Below are 12,961 nucleotides of genomic sequence, written 5' to 3' on the forward strand. Positions count from 1 at the left end.
GGGTAACTATGTAGTCTGATGGGAAGATGGCCCAGGGTTGATTGGGTCACATACTGCCAACTGAGGGGCAGACACGCTGTCTCATGCAAGGTCCCAGAAGGCAACATGGCCAGCACAGTCTGCCTGGTTTACTACAATGAAGATGCCGTTTATTATCACGCCCTCTGCTTTGTTTACTCTCACTGGGGCTTGTCATCAATAAAAACTAGCTTATGGGTTGTGCAGTTGTGAACATTTAAAACGTACACTTTGGGACAGACCAGTTGTTTTGCATCATAGTTTTTCCCCTACAGACTTCAATTAAATTCTAGGCCAAGGAAGACCCAAGGGAATGGGACCACACACTGTACTTTAAACTGTGTTTGAGGAGATGATGGATTGTGCCCTCACAGTAGCCAAATTCTTAAAGAATGGTCCCTGCCCCATCCCCCTCACCCCCGCCCAAGACATTTCCACTCAGTGTTGTTTGTTTAGAATCTACAGACAGGAACCCCATTCAGAAAGTAGAGCACAGAGGGCCTCCTTCTGCCCGAGTGTCTCGGAAGTAGATGGGCAGGTGGCCCTGGTCCCTCTCTGTGAGGCGTATGACACGTCTCCTCATGAAGGTTCTGGGGTTGCTCCTCAAAAGATAGGATGTCCCCTGAGGGAAATGAGCACCATCAGGGAACCTTTTTTGATTGCTCCCTGTTATAAGGAACTGGGCTCACTGAAGAAACATAATGAGATCTTACTGAGGACTTGTTAACAGAACTGAGTGGCTCAAATACACCAGATCTTCTCCTCGGCCAAGCTTGGCCGTTTCACAACCCTCCCAGAGTTGGCATAGGCTCCAGTGCTCTCTGCCCTTCCCTCTGCCAATGGCCACCCCTGGTAACCTCATTGCCCCTTTTCTTCTCTGCTATGGTGCCACCCCCTCCTGTACCTTCTGTTCAGGTCCCTTCAGTCATCCATCTTTTGTCACAAATGGGTTTATCGATTTTTTTTCCCCCCCAGAAAGTAGTCTTGACAGTGATGTGCGGGGCACAATCTTGGGTATTTTGACTGCTGCTGAGAGAATAGTAAAGATGATGCCATGAAGGTGAGAGAAATGATGGGAAATGAGGATGAGAACTCCATTATCATCCTACTTTAGGATTCATATGGAAGAGACCCTCATTGTTTGCTGGGAGTCAAGCTCCACGTGTGAGAAGTTACCAGGACCCCACGTGACTGGAGTTGAGAGCGAATGCAGAAAACCAGTAGCATTTCACGTAGTGGGCTTTTCTGTGAGGGTGTCTTGTTCCTTAGGTGCTAGGCATTTGGGACAGACAGCGGCAGACTCCACTCCTATCTAGGGCAGGCTCTCAAAATACCTTGCTTTTAGATATACCCTGTTCAGGATATACTTCTGAAAAGAAAGGGAAGCAGCTTACAACATTTCTTCAATTTCTTAGGGAAAAGACTAGCTTTGGAAGGTTAGAATGATGTGGATTGGATGAAAAGATGGAAGAATGTCATAAATGCCAGGAAAATCTGGAAGATGAAACTTTTACAGATGCCCTAAAGATCTCTCAGCCCAGCAAAGCTGGCCCATGACTGCTATCTCCTTATCAACAGATGAGGTCTTCCTGGAACTCTTTCAAAAAATAGTTCATAGTGGACCAGTTGTTTTTTAACAATGGAATGGTGAGGATTTTTCAGTATAGACTGAACTTTTACAGAGAACATTTCTCAATGCAGGTTTTAAAAGATGGGTGATTATTTTGGTTAGCAAGTGTTTGGTGAACTGCTAAATAAATCAGTAACCCGATGTGAAAACAGATTTGGCTCTGAGTGCTAGGCCCACCCAGACTCAGATGGGTTCTGGAGCGGAAAGCTGCCAATTGGATTGAAAGGGAATCCAGTGCAGCAGTGTCTTTCAAAGTCCCTGAAAATGGAAATTAAGCTACAATCATAGCAGTGGAAACATACGTTTAGGTTCTGTAAAAAAAACACTTTTTATGACGATCCTAGAAGTTGAACACGTTTTTGAAAACACATCGGATTTGTTTGGCTGATTTTCCTCATTTTGGAATGAAAGAAATTTAGAGAAGGTAAAGGAAAACTTGGGTGAGACCCCAACTCCCTTCTCCATCTAACCATCAGTTTCTTCTTGCCTTCTTGAGATTCCCTTAATAGTTTTTACTTTAGTGTGCAGAAACTCTGAAGAGGCCAGGATAAAGTAGACAGGAAATCATCATTCGGCTGCATGTGGGCATCTGGGCTTTTTACTCCCTCAAATGGGAGCGTGGGCTGGTTTTGACTGAGTAACATGCTATGATAGCGAGTACAGAAGGTTTCTAGATGACTGAAAAATTCTAGTTAAATCTGGTCACCTCCTCGGAGGGTTATATTTTCTACATGTATTTTTCCATAGGAACAATAATAGAACTATGGTTTGATTCTCCTCTCCCGCTCCTCCAGGTGGCTATGTCTCTCCCTACATATTGTAAAGAACAGGAGAGTGCCTGTGATGTGCTGGTACCCAGCCCCCATGCAGACCACGATGGGAGAGAGGCAATGGTGCTTTAGGGAATCATGGGATGGAGGCTCAGCAGGAGAGAATCAGAAGTCTAAGGTAAAGGGCAGGGATAAAGGGACTACCTTGGGTAGTACCAAGGTTTTAGGTGTCGGGGTAAGATATCACAAGAAACTCCTCTTAGAAACCCTCTTTTCTAACCTACCAGAGTCATGAGATTTTTATTATCACACTGGACCCTGAGATAAAATTCTTCCACCAGGAAAAGAGGGATGACAATTTTATCAGTCATTAATTTTGCTGAGCACATTTGGGTTTTATGCCTAAAAACTGAATGAAAAAACAGCTGGTAAATGGGCTCTTTTTTTTTTTTTTTTTCTTTTTATCAGCAGACTCACATATGCTGTCTGTTCTCAACTTTCTGTTCCCACAAGAGTGTCGAATTTAGGTTGGTTTCTGTAAAAGACAGATCATCCTTTTCAAGGCTTTTGCTCACTATGAGATATAAACTACCAATCCAAGGCAAAGGTGGGACAAATGGGGGCGCCTGGGTGGCTCAGTGGGTAAAGCCTCTGCCTTTGGCTCGGGTCATGATCTCAGGGTCCTGGGATGGAGCCCCGTGTCGGGCTCTCTGCTCAGCAGGGATCCTGCTTCTCCCTCTCTCTCTCTACCTGCCTCTCTGCCTACTTGTGATCTCTCTCTGTGACAAATAAATAAATAAAATCTTAAAAAAAAAAAAGGTGGGACAAATGGGCAAAATGGGGAGTGAATGAGGGACAATCTGTTGGGAAGCTTTACTGTGGATGGTTCTTGGGTTGGAAGCCTTCAGGGAACTCTCGTAGTGGCTGGTCTTGAACACCCTCACTGCCGCCCATGGTGGCTTGTACTTCTGCACTCACACTCACCTAGGTTCCAGCAGTGAGGCCTGAAAATACTTGCATTTTTCCAGGATTCTCTTCTATAAGAGCAGAGAAAAGCTGTCCTGCTTTCACTCACATGTTCCTCCCTTGTCATGACCTCCAGATAATTCTGGCAATTGCAGGCTACCTCAAAATGTGGCTGTTTTCTGTTTGGTTTCTGGGTCAGGTCCAGGTGTGTTCGTGGAGGATTCTTTCCATTCTCCTCCTGGGGTATCATGGAATTCACAAACTGGGGATTCCTGGGTCCTAACAAAGTTATGTCAAGGAAGGGAAAAATAGCACTGGTAGGCAGTCACTAAATATTAAGTTGTTTCAATAGGGCTCGGTGTCAGAAATAGAAAGAACTAGACAATCCTGCTCTAGAGAGCCCACAGCGTGGTGGGAGAGCAGACATATAAACAGATGATCACGAAGCTGGTGGGGTGCTAGTAGACAGGTATGCACAGAGAATAATGGTAGTGCGGAGAATAAAGTCATCTCCCTTATGAGCAGGAGCAATGAAACAGTTGAGACCCAAGTTGAACTATAAAGAATGATCTGGGCTTCATCAAGCCAGGAAAAGGGTAAAAAAAAATTACAGACAGAAATCATAGCATATACAATACTGCAGAAATGGATGTTATGGCTAATCTACCACTGTAACTCAAGTGGGATAATGTGAAGATTGTATTTCCCTCTAAAATCGTTGCAATTTCCCTTCCACTTACTGGATTTGTTCGTTTTGAGTGACAGATAGATAGACATGGGGGCAGAGAGAGAAAGAGAGAGAGAAACAAGATCAATTTGCTGGACCATTGCTTGTATTACCACCACATAGAAAAAAAGATGAGAAGAATCTCCTTCAAAATCTTGGATTGGTGCAAACACCCAGCAACTTCTTATTGCTGAAATTGTGAAATTGGGCCTGGAATGGAACCTTCTACACCAAGCCTTAGTCACCGGGTCAGAGCAGTACCTCATGGAGTCCCAGAGGCTACCTAGCTCAGGATTCATTCCTTCTGTTTTCTCCATGCCATTGAGGTACCTCGCAATGGAGTTCTGTGATCTGGAGAGCGTATGAGCACGGGGTTATCTCATGAGTTTCCACTAGTACGTGAACTGTGGGAAAGGGGTTGCCACAGGGTGGATGCCATTGACTCCATGAAGCTCCCAAGGGAGGCAGATTTCTTGGCCCCCGAAGGTTGATAAAGGGTCCTGATCCTTCAGTAGCTTGTCCACAGAAGGACTCTCCCCGAACAACTGACCCCGGATGAAACATAATTTATGGACAGCGAAGCAGCACCAAGAAAGCACCTGGCCTCTTCTTGGATCCTGGACTCCGAGTGCCTCTCCCCGGAAGACTGCCTGACTGTGGCTGTCAGAGATCGTGTCCAAATTCTCATTTGAAAGGAGCAGCAGAGAGCCAACTGCAGGTGTGGGCATGTCCCTTCCTTCACCCACAGACCTTCGGGAGGAGGCTGTGCTTTCTGAAAAAAGCCTAATGAAAAGGATCAAGCTCACCCAGAGGCCCTGCTGTGTGGGAAGATTGCTTCCAAGAAGCGATTCATTTTTAGTTTAACAACTGTGCCTTCGGTCCCCACACAATTTATCTTCATGCAAAATCACATACCTGTGTGCCAGATGTGCACAGCTGTATGTGAGCAACTGCTGATCTATCTGGATCGCATGCCAAGTGCCTGTTTCTTTAAATTAGGGTGGGTTGGGATTAGGGCTGTGTGAAGCTGTCGTTTGGAAACCAGAAACCAGGCAAGCCGGGCTACATGGGGGCTGGAGCATAGCAGGATGATGAACCAAGGTTGAATTAGTCTTTTCCAGGACCCCCCAGAACCTCCCCCTTTCGTGACCCCTGAAACTCAGCCGCGTTCTGGGTCCGCAGAGGTTAGGCTATCTGGAGACTCGGTCCTGCCAAAGTGTGCGGCCCTTGTAAATGCTTGTGGTAAAACTGCAAAACCTCTGCCCAGCCCTCGGGAGCTTCTGGAGCAGAATAGAACTTGACATTTTTAGTTTGTGTTTCAGTTTTTACCCTCTGGCCTCAGAAGAGGCAAGAGCACAAAATACTCAATGGTCCTTGGAGTATGGAAGAGTAGGGGGCTGGGCTGAGGAGAGGGCCTTCTCCTGAGAAGCCCAGGGATCCACAGCACGGGCACACGTACGTTTCCCCTTGAGTCTTCCTGTCTCTCTTTTCATGGCCAAAGGGTCACCGCTGAAGAGATTCAGCCATCCTTTTGCCATTCTAGGACTGATTTATCTGTTTCCACTAATGCCAGGTGTGTGCCAGGCATCAATAGCAGGTAAACTCCTGGGCACATCTTAAGTGTTCAAATGTTAGCTGTTGGTGGGATTTTTTGGAGCTTGACCATTTCTTTCCAGTTTTCTTTGTGACCTACCAGATGCCAGGTACTATGCAGAAAGTCTCCGGTTAATCCCACAAGGCCATGAGGCAGGCACTCTTATTCCTATTTTACCAATAGGAAAACTGAGGCTCAGAGAGATTACAGAGCTCACTCAAAAATGACATTATTTCCTACATGGTGGAGATTCAGCTGAGTCTGATCTTAAATTCTGTTTTCTTTTCACCATGTTGCTATGGTTCCCTCTGTCTCGTGGCTGTTACCAGAGCCCAAGGAGAGGGCAGGTGTCTCTGTCCAGGAGTGCATTGCCTTTGTTCTTTCTGGCCATGACACTGCCCTTGTACCTGGACAGAGGTCCGCAGTGTGACTGCCTGCTTGTCACACCTCTCAGTTCCATTCCGGTTCTCCCACGGACAGGCCCCGAGAAGTCAGCCCATGATACACAGGCTCAGTTTGCATTTCAGCAACATTCTCTAAAAACAATAACCAGATGCAGTTTAACTCACATCGTGTCCACATAAGGAATCCATTCCAAGGAAAGTCAGGGGATGCACTGTGATTCTCAGATGAATGGCTCCACTCTTCCCTGGGCTCATTTTAGAACTCCAAGAAGAAATACCATCTAGATTAATTTTAGAGTTCAATCTCTGAATCCGGTCTCAGGAAGAATGCAGATATAATTTAGGCTTATAATGATGACCCCTTAGATTACAGATCATTCGTGGGTAGTAGCTCCTTCTAGACACCTGCTGTACTCAAAACAATTTCCTCTTTTCAGTTTTGAGAACTATTTCAGACTTTGCTTTCTTCCGAGCTACTTAGGAGAACCAGGCCACCATCCTGGGAGTACACCAGGATCCTCCAGGAATTACATCATTTATTTTTCAACAAAGATTAATTTAATTTGGTTTAATTTAACAAGAGTGTATGATCATCTATTTGATAACCAAATAGATGCCCTGACGTAAATTTCAGTCCTGGTTTAGCTCTCTTCCAGTGAGAAAAACAAAGACTCTCAAAGGTAATTGTTATACCACCTCTCCAAGGGGGGAAAAAGGGTAGGCTTTCCATTTTCTTAAACATAAAACTTAAAATCCACGTATAATAATAAACAAATGGTTTAAGGCATTTTATGTCATAAATGTGCTGCCATTATTTAGTTATGAATTTTCAGGTTCAGGAATTATGCTAAAACCCAAGGGTCATTATGGAATGTCTGTATATTTGATTTCCAAAGCTCCAGATAGGTTTTAATGTGTTCAGTGTTATACCACTGCACTCCCCGAGCTATTTCTGTACCCTCAGAGACACGTCCTAATGACAGGACTCTGTGTCTTCTGCTTAGTGAAAAGTGTGAATAATAGCTCCAAAAAGAATGTGTGTGTGTCTGTGTGTATATATATACACACGCATATATGTATGTATATATACATTTTAACTTTAACATATGTTCCCACATGGCCAAGTGATTGAACCTAATACAGTTAACAACTTAGGAAAGGATTCATTGAATTTTCCAGGTCTCTTCATGGCCAGCATTACTTTGTAAAGAGACCCTAAATGTGAAATAATCAACATGTTAAAGTAATCTAGATGTTTATGATTTGATAACTCTTTGGTGCATTGTTTAACAACATGTTTTCAATTTACTTTCCTTCAAATAGCTCCAAATAACCCCGTGATTTTGGATGATTGATTATGGGAATGCTGCTTTTACTGTACATCCAAGGTAATTTTAAAATTACATCTTCTTTTCATTGTTAAGGGGTAAAATCATTTGCAGGTCTTGACATGATTTATCAGAGAAAGGGGGATAAAGGGTCAGTCTTGGCCTCACTCTATTAGAACATTATTATGTTAGCGCAGAAGTAAAGCATTAGACTCCATGGAAGCCGGGTTCTCGTCCCCAGCACGCTGAACAATCAGGTCTGTGGTCGTAGGAAAGTCATCAGTGTCTTAGGACTCACCTTCCTTCCATATAAAACCCAGCAAAACAATTGGGATCAAAACCTCCCTTAGTGATTCTGATTTATGGTCACTGTGGCAAGGCCTAGAAATGTGTATTTTCTATTAAGAACCTGGGATATATAATCCGAGAAGTTTGGAAAACACCAGATTAAATGACTTCAGTGTCCAGGTCTAAAGTTCTCCAGCTCTAGAGCCAGGCTCTTCTGTGGTCCAGACACTTTTCTTTCAATACAGGCATTTAATTATGTACTGGCAACCTTAACTTTAACCGGATGGCGGATGTGTATTTCTTGCAGACCTGGTGCCCAAGCCTGTATGTAAATGACTTGTTTAAACCTCATTAGAACCTTGCACTGTGAGCGTATTAGTCATGGGTATTCATCCTACCTGTTACAACAAAATCCTCTATCTTGGTCACTTCACACATCCGACTTTTATCGTATTCATGTAAAACCCTCCTCCGTCTTACAACTGCCATCTGGAATGCATGTCCTTCATGCGAAAACGAAGACACTGGATCTTACCTCTCCTGACGGGAGGTGATGAGCGGCACTGCTTTAAGCCCGTGAGTTAAAAATCAGTCACCTGGTCCCGATCCGACTGGAAGGCTGGGGAAATGCAAAGCAGTGTGGGCAGATCTGAGAAACAGACTGTCTTTGACACAGGAGGGGATCTCAATATGACCGCTTTAAGAAACTGAGGCTCAGGAAACCAGTTCCCAGTAGGATGGCACTTGAAGAATGGCAATGATGAGAGTGTTACCTGGTATTTCGTTCAAAAAAGGAGGCATGTGTTATTCTCAATAGCCAAGATGTGGAAGCAACCTGAACGCTCATCGATGGACAATGGCTAAAGAAAATGTGGTCTGGATGCGCAACAGATATTCGGTTTTAAAAAAGAAGGGAATCTTGTCATATGTGACTTCATGGATAAACCTGAAGGACATTATGCTAAGTGAAATAAGCCAGTCACAGAAGGAAAAATATTGCATGACTACATCTATACAAGATATCTAAAACAGTGACGAAGACTGTAGAATGATCATCACCGGGAGCTGGGGGGAGGAGGAAATTGGGAATTGTTGCTCAACAGGTATAAATTTTTTCCATTTATCTTCTACCCTCCCTTCAAAATAAAATTTATGGAGGTAAAGGATGCCCAGCAAAAATTCATAAATAACAATAAAATATAAAATATTCTTTATGTTAAAAAGGGTATGGCTTCCAGCAATAAAACTTACAACTTACGTGTTTCCTTAGAAAGAAGAGGATTTTTCTTCCAAATAAATAACAAGAGTAATGATATTTTTGAAGTTGTCTTTGCTACTCTGTCTTCACCTGCTGAAAACAGAAGGAATCCTTCTCCCTAAAGCAGAAAGCGGACACGTGCTCCTACTAGAGGGCCATCAAGTCTGAGGGGACTTGGCCTGTGATCTGGTTTGAATGGGACTTGCTCACAACAATGAACTAGAAACCTCAAAGTATCAAAGAATCATCCTTTCCCCCCCTAGCTTTTGTGAGCAGTTCTAAGCACAGATTATTTCTTCTCAACTAAAAACCTGTGAAGTAACAACTTTGTCCATTCAAAGCACACCTGTTGTAAATAGATACTTTCTTCTTTCTTTCTACTTTTGACCCTGAGAAACCTCTCAATAATTCAACAAATAATTTTAAAGGCATGGAGAGATTCCAAGATCCGCAGAAACAGAATTCAGGAGGATAGGCCCTGTAGTGGAGGAGCAGTGCCTCCACGGCAAAAACAAAAGAGAACAACAATAAAACAGATTGACAAGTCACTGTAAGACGTGAAGCGAGAGCCGTCATAGTGGATGTACGCGCCGAGTAATGGAAGCCTAGAGAAGGGAGTTTCCTTCTGAGTTTGAGGAGTCAGGAAGGGCATCAGGGAGGCAAACTGACAATTCCTCGAGGCCTACAAAGATGAGGCATCCTTTGTCAGATCTGCAGGGTAGCCCGCACGTGGGAGAACCGTCCAGAGGAGGGGAGAGCTTGAGCGGGAGCACAGAGGTGGGAGGGTCTCGGCCCTGGGGAGAATGCAGTGGGCAGCCGATGCCTGTAAATCTGGGCTAAGGCCAAACGCCCAAGAGCCTAAATATCCTTGCAGAGGAGTTTGGACTTTACCCCGAGTCTGTTACAGAGACATCTGAGTTTTTTAACCCGGGGTCAAGCCTGTGCTGTCGAAATACCACTCCGGTGCCCACGAGAGGTGGAATTCTGCACTCGCACATCTCCGTGTAGCCCAAACGGACAGGAAATTGTCCCCCATTGTCTATTTTTCTCTACTAATCTATAATAATATAAAATTATGTGACTATTCAGAATACAGATGACATGCTTCCGCTTTTTTGACAGTTGGTGTGGCTGTGTGACTACGTTCTGGGCAATGGGACAGAACTAACGACCTGGCAGCAGCTCCAAGGTATTTTTTTTTTTTTTTTTTAATACAGCTGGCACGCGGTTGCTTCTCTTGTCTTCTTGCTGCTACTTAAAACGCAGATGTGATGATGATTTACTTGGGCCATTTAGATGGAAAAGGTCAATTGAATTTTCTTCCATTTGAATTGCTTTTCTACTTTTGTTGAAACTCAGCTGGGCTTATTTATGGAAGTGTATTTCTGGGTTCTCATTCTGCTCCATTGATCTATGTATCTATCTCTGCAAATCCCATGTTGTATTAATTACTGGCTCTATATGGTAAGCTTCAAGGTGAAGTAGAGTGATTTCCCCCCCACTTCATTCCTCTTCAAGATTCAAGATCACTTTAAGAGATAGATTTTACTTTATAACCTAGAATACACACATGTAGACACACAGATAAATATGAAACCCGTTTCGTGTAAATGATATATTGATCATTTGTGATGTGCCCTGATTCTTTTCTAAACTATTCTACTGAATTCTATTCTCCCATTAAAAAGTGCTGGTCATGACCCACTACATTGATTTTACAGCCCACCAAATGAGTCTTTCCACCCACCACTTCAAAGACACTGTAGTAGAAGGGAGTGGGGAGGGCCTACCTGCCATCAAGGCACGGTATCCCCCCACCCAAAATGGCAGCAAGAGTGAATCCGGCTTCCTTGGAGGTGGGACAAGCCATGGGGTTGCCTTGTTCACATGAGGTTTCTTTTCTAATTAGAAGAATGACTTTGGAAGAACGTACAGCCCGCTTTGGGGGTTTTTCTCACTCATGGAAAATCTCCAGTCCTTAAACACGGGATTGGTTTTCTCTGAAAATGGAAAAGCCACACAGCCAGAAATTTAAAAGCCCTGTAAACTCGTATTTGCTATCAGGCTACTCAGTGGGCCGATTCATTCATACATGCTATCTTCTGTCCTTCTCCCGCTCTAAGAGATCCGTTATTACGTCCATTTGTACACATGCGAAAACACAGCCTCGGAAAGGGGAAGGAATTTGTTCAGATTTTCACATCTGACAGGCAGCCCAGCTCAGACAGCACCCTGTGCCCACCTTCATCCTTAGCCCCAAATCTCATGCGTGAGGCTAAACTGAGGCACGCTGTTGTGCGCAAAAAGCAGAGCCTCTAAAGGAAGAATGGTTTTGTGGATGGTTCAGAAGATGCTTCTTTTTTTTTTTTAAGATTTTATTTATTTATTTGACAGACAGAGGTCACAAGTAGGCAGAGAGGCAGGCAGAGAGAGAGGAGGAAGCAGGCTCCCTGCTGAGCAGAGAGCCTGATGCGGGGCTCGATCCCAGGACCCTGAGATCATGACCTCAGCCAAAGGCAGAGGCTTAACCCACTAAGCCACCCAGGGGCCCCTCAGAAGATGGTTCTTAAGATGATGCCCTAACTCCGGGCCTGGACCTGTAACCCGAGGGCCACGCCCTGAGTTGGACGGGGCCGGCCCCGCCCGCGAGGACCTCAGGGAAAGCGCCTGCAAGGCAGCTCGGGGCTACGCAGCTGGTCTTCTACACGAGCAAGGAAAAACGACAATCAGGTTTAAGCTGCTGTTATTTCGGGTTTATGTTACTCACAGTTGAATTTAATCCTAACTGATACAACCACTATCCTGCAAGAACAGTGGCAGAAAAATATATATCACATATCCATCACATAAATCTACTTTTATAAGGGAATGAAGTCAAATTATTACCCGCAATAAAAAGGTGTTTCGCAACATGACCCAGGAATTTAGAAGTACCATTTGTTCCTTGTTTCTCCCCGTCTCGCAGACACGGATCCCTGTGGCCTCTGGGGACAGACGTGAGAGCTGGGTGCTCGAGGGCAAAGGTTTGGTGACCCAGGGAATGAAGAAACTCAAAGGACGATGCCTGGATTGTCCCGGTTTGGCCAACAGCCTCCTTTCTCCAACTTTGCAGTTGTCAGAAGAAGAGTTTTCCTTTTTTCCTCCTTTCTAAGCAAGTTTTCTGGGAGAAGGAAGGAAAAAAGACAATGGCAGAAAAATGGAATAGAAGAAAAATGGAATATAAACAAACTAAACTCTTCCCTGAGCAGAAAAGTTCAATTAAAAAAAAAAAAGAGAAGAGAAATGTAGGATTCTAATTTGAACCATAGCCCCATGTCTAATGCTTTTAGCTAAGAAAAAGAGAGAAAAGCGCAAGAAATCTGAGTCAGAGGGAAGATGTCATGGTGAGTTTCAATGGGATGAATTCCTTATTAATTCTAAAGAACACGATGCAACATGGATTTAATTATACAAGTCAACCCACCCACATTCCTCTCTTGCTTTTCACACACATGGGCTTCTGAGGACGATGAAAGGTGGGTGGGGAGAAAGGGAAAAGGAGGAAGAACACGGGGTGGCTAAGGCCATGCAGAAGGCGGCTCTCCTCCAGGACACAGCTGCTCTCGGCCTCCCCTTTTCAAGTGTGCAAACAGCGGGGGCTCGGCGACATCCCTGCCGCCGTGCCTGGGCCCCATCGGCCCCAGCAGGTCCATCATCACCTTGGCCTCAAGGACACTTCTATTTTGTCCTATTCACTGTGCAGGACAGATTCTTTAAATTTTGAGGGATGAAGAGAAGGAATATCACAAAGCGGGTAGATGGAAGCCTGGGGAAAAAAAAAAAAAATCTCAGCTGCTTTTCATTTCCTGTGGGATGTACAACCCAATCACACCAAGACTTTCACGAAGAACAAACAAGTCTATTAAAATGCCAAAGAGTTTAAATGGATCAAAAATTTAAAAAATTGATATTTTAGTAACAATTGTATGTATTTGAGAA

Source organism: Martes martes, assembly GCF_963455335.1.
Source record: "Martes martes genome assembly, chromosome: 9".
Classification (NCBI taxonomy): domain Eukaryota; kingdom Metazoa; phylum Chordata; class Mammalia; order Carnivora; family Mustelidae; genus Martes; species Martes martes.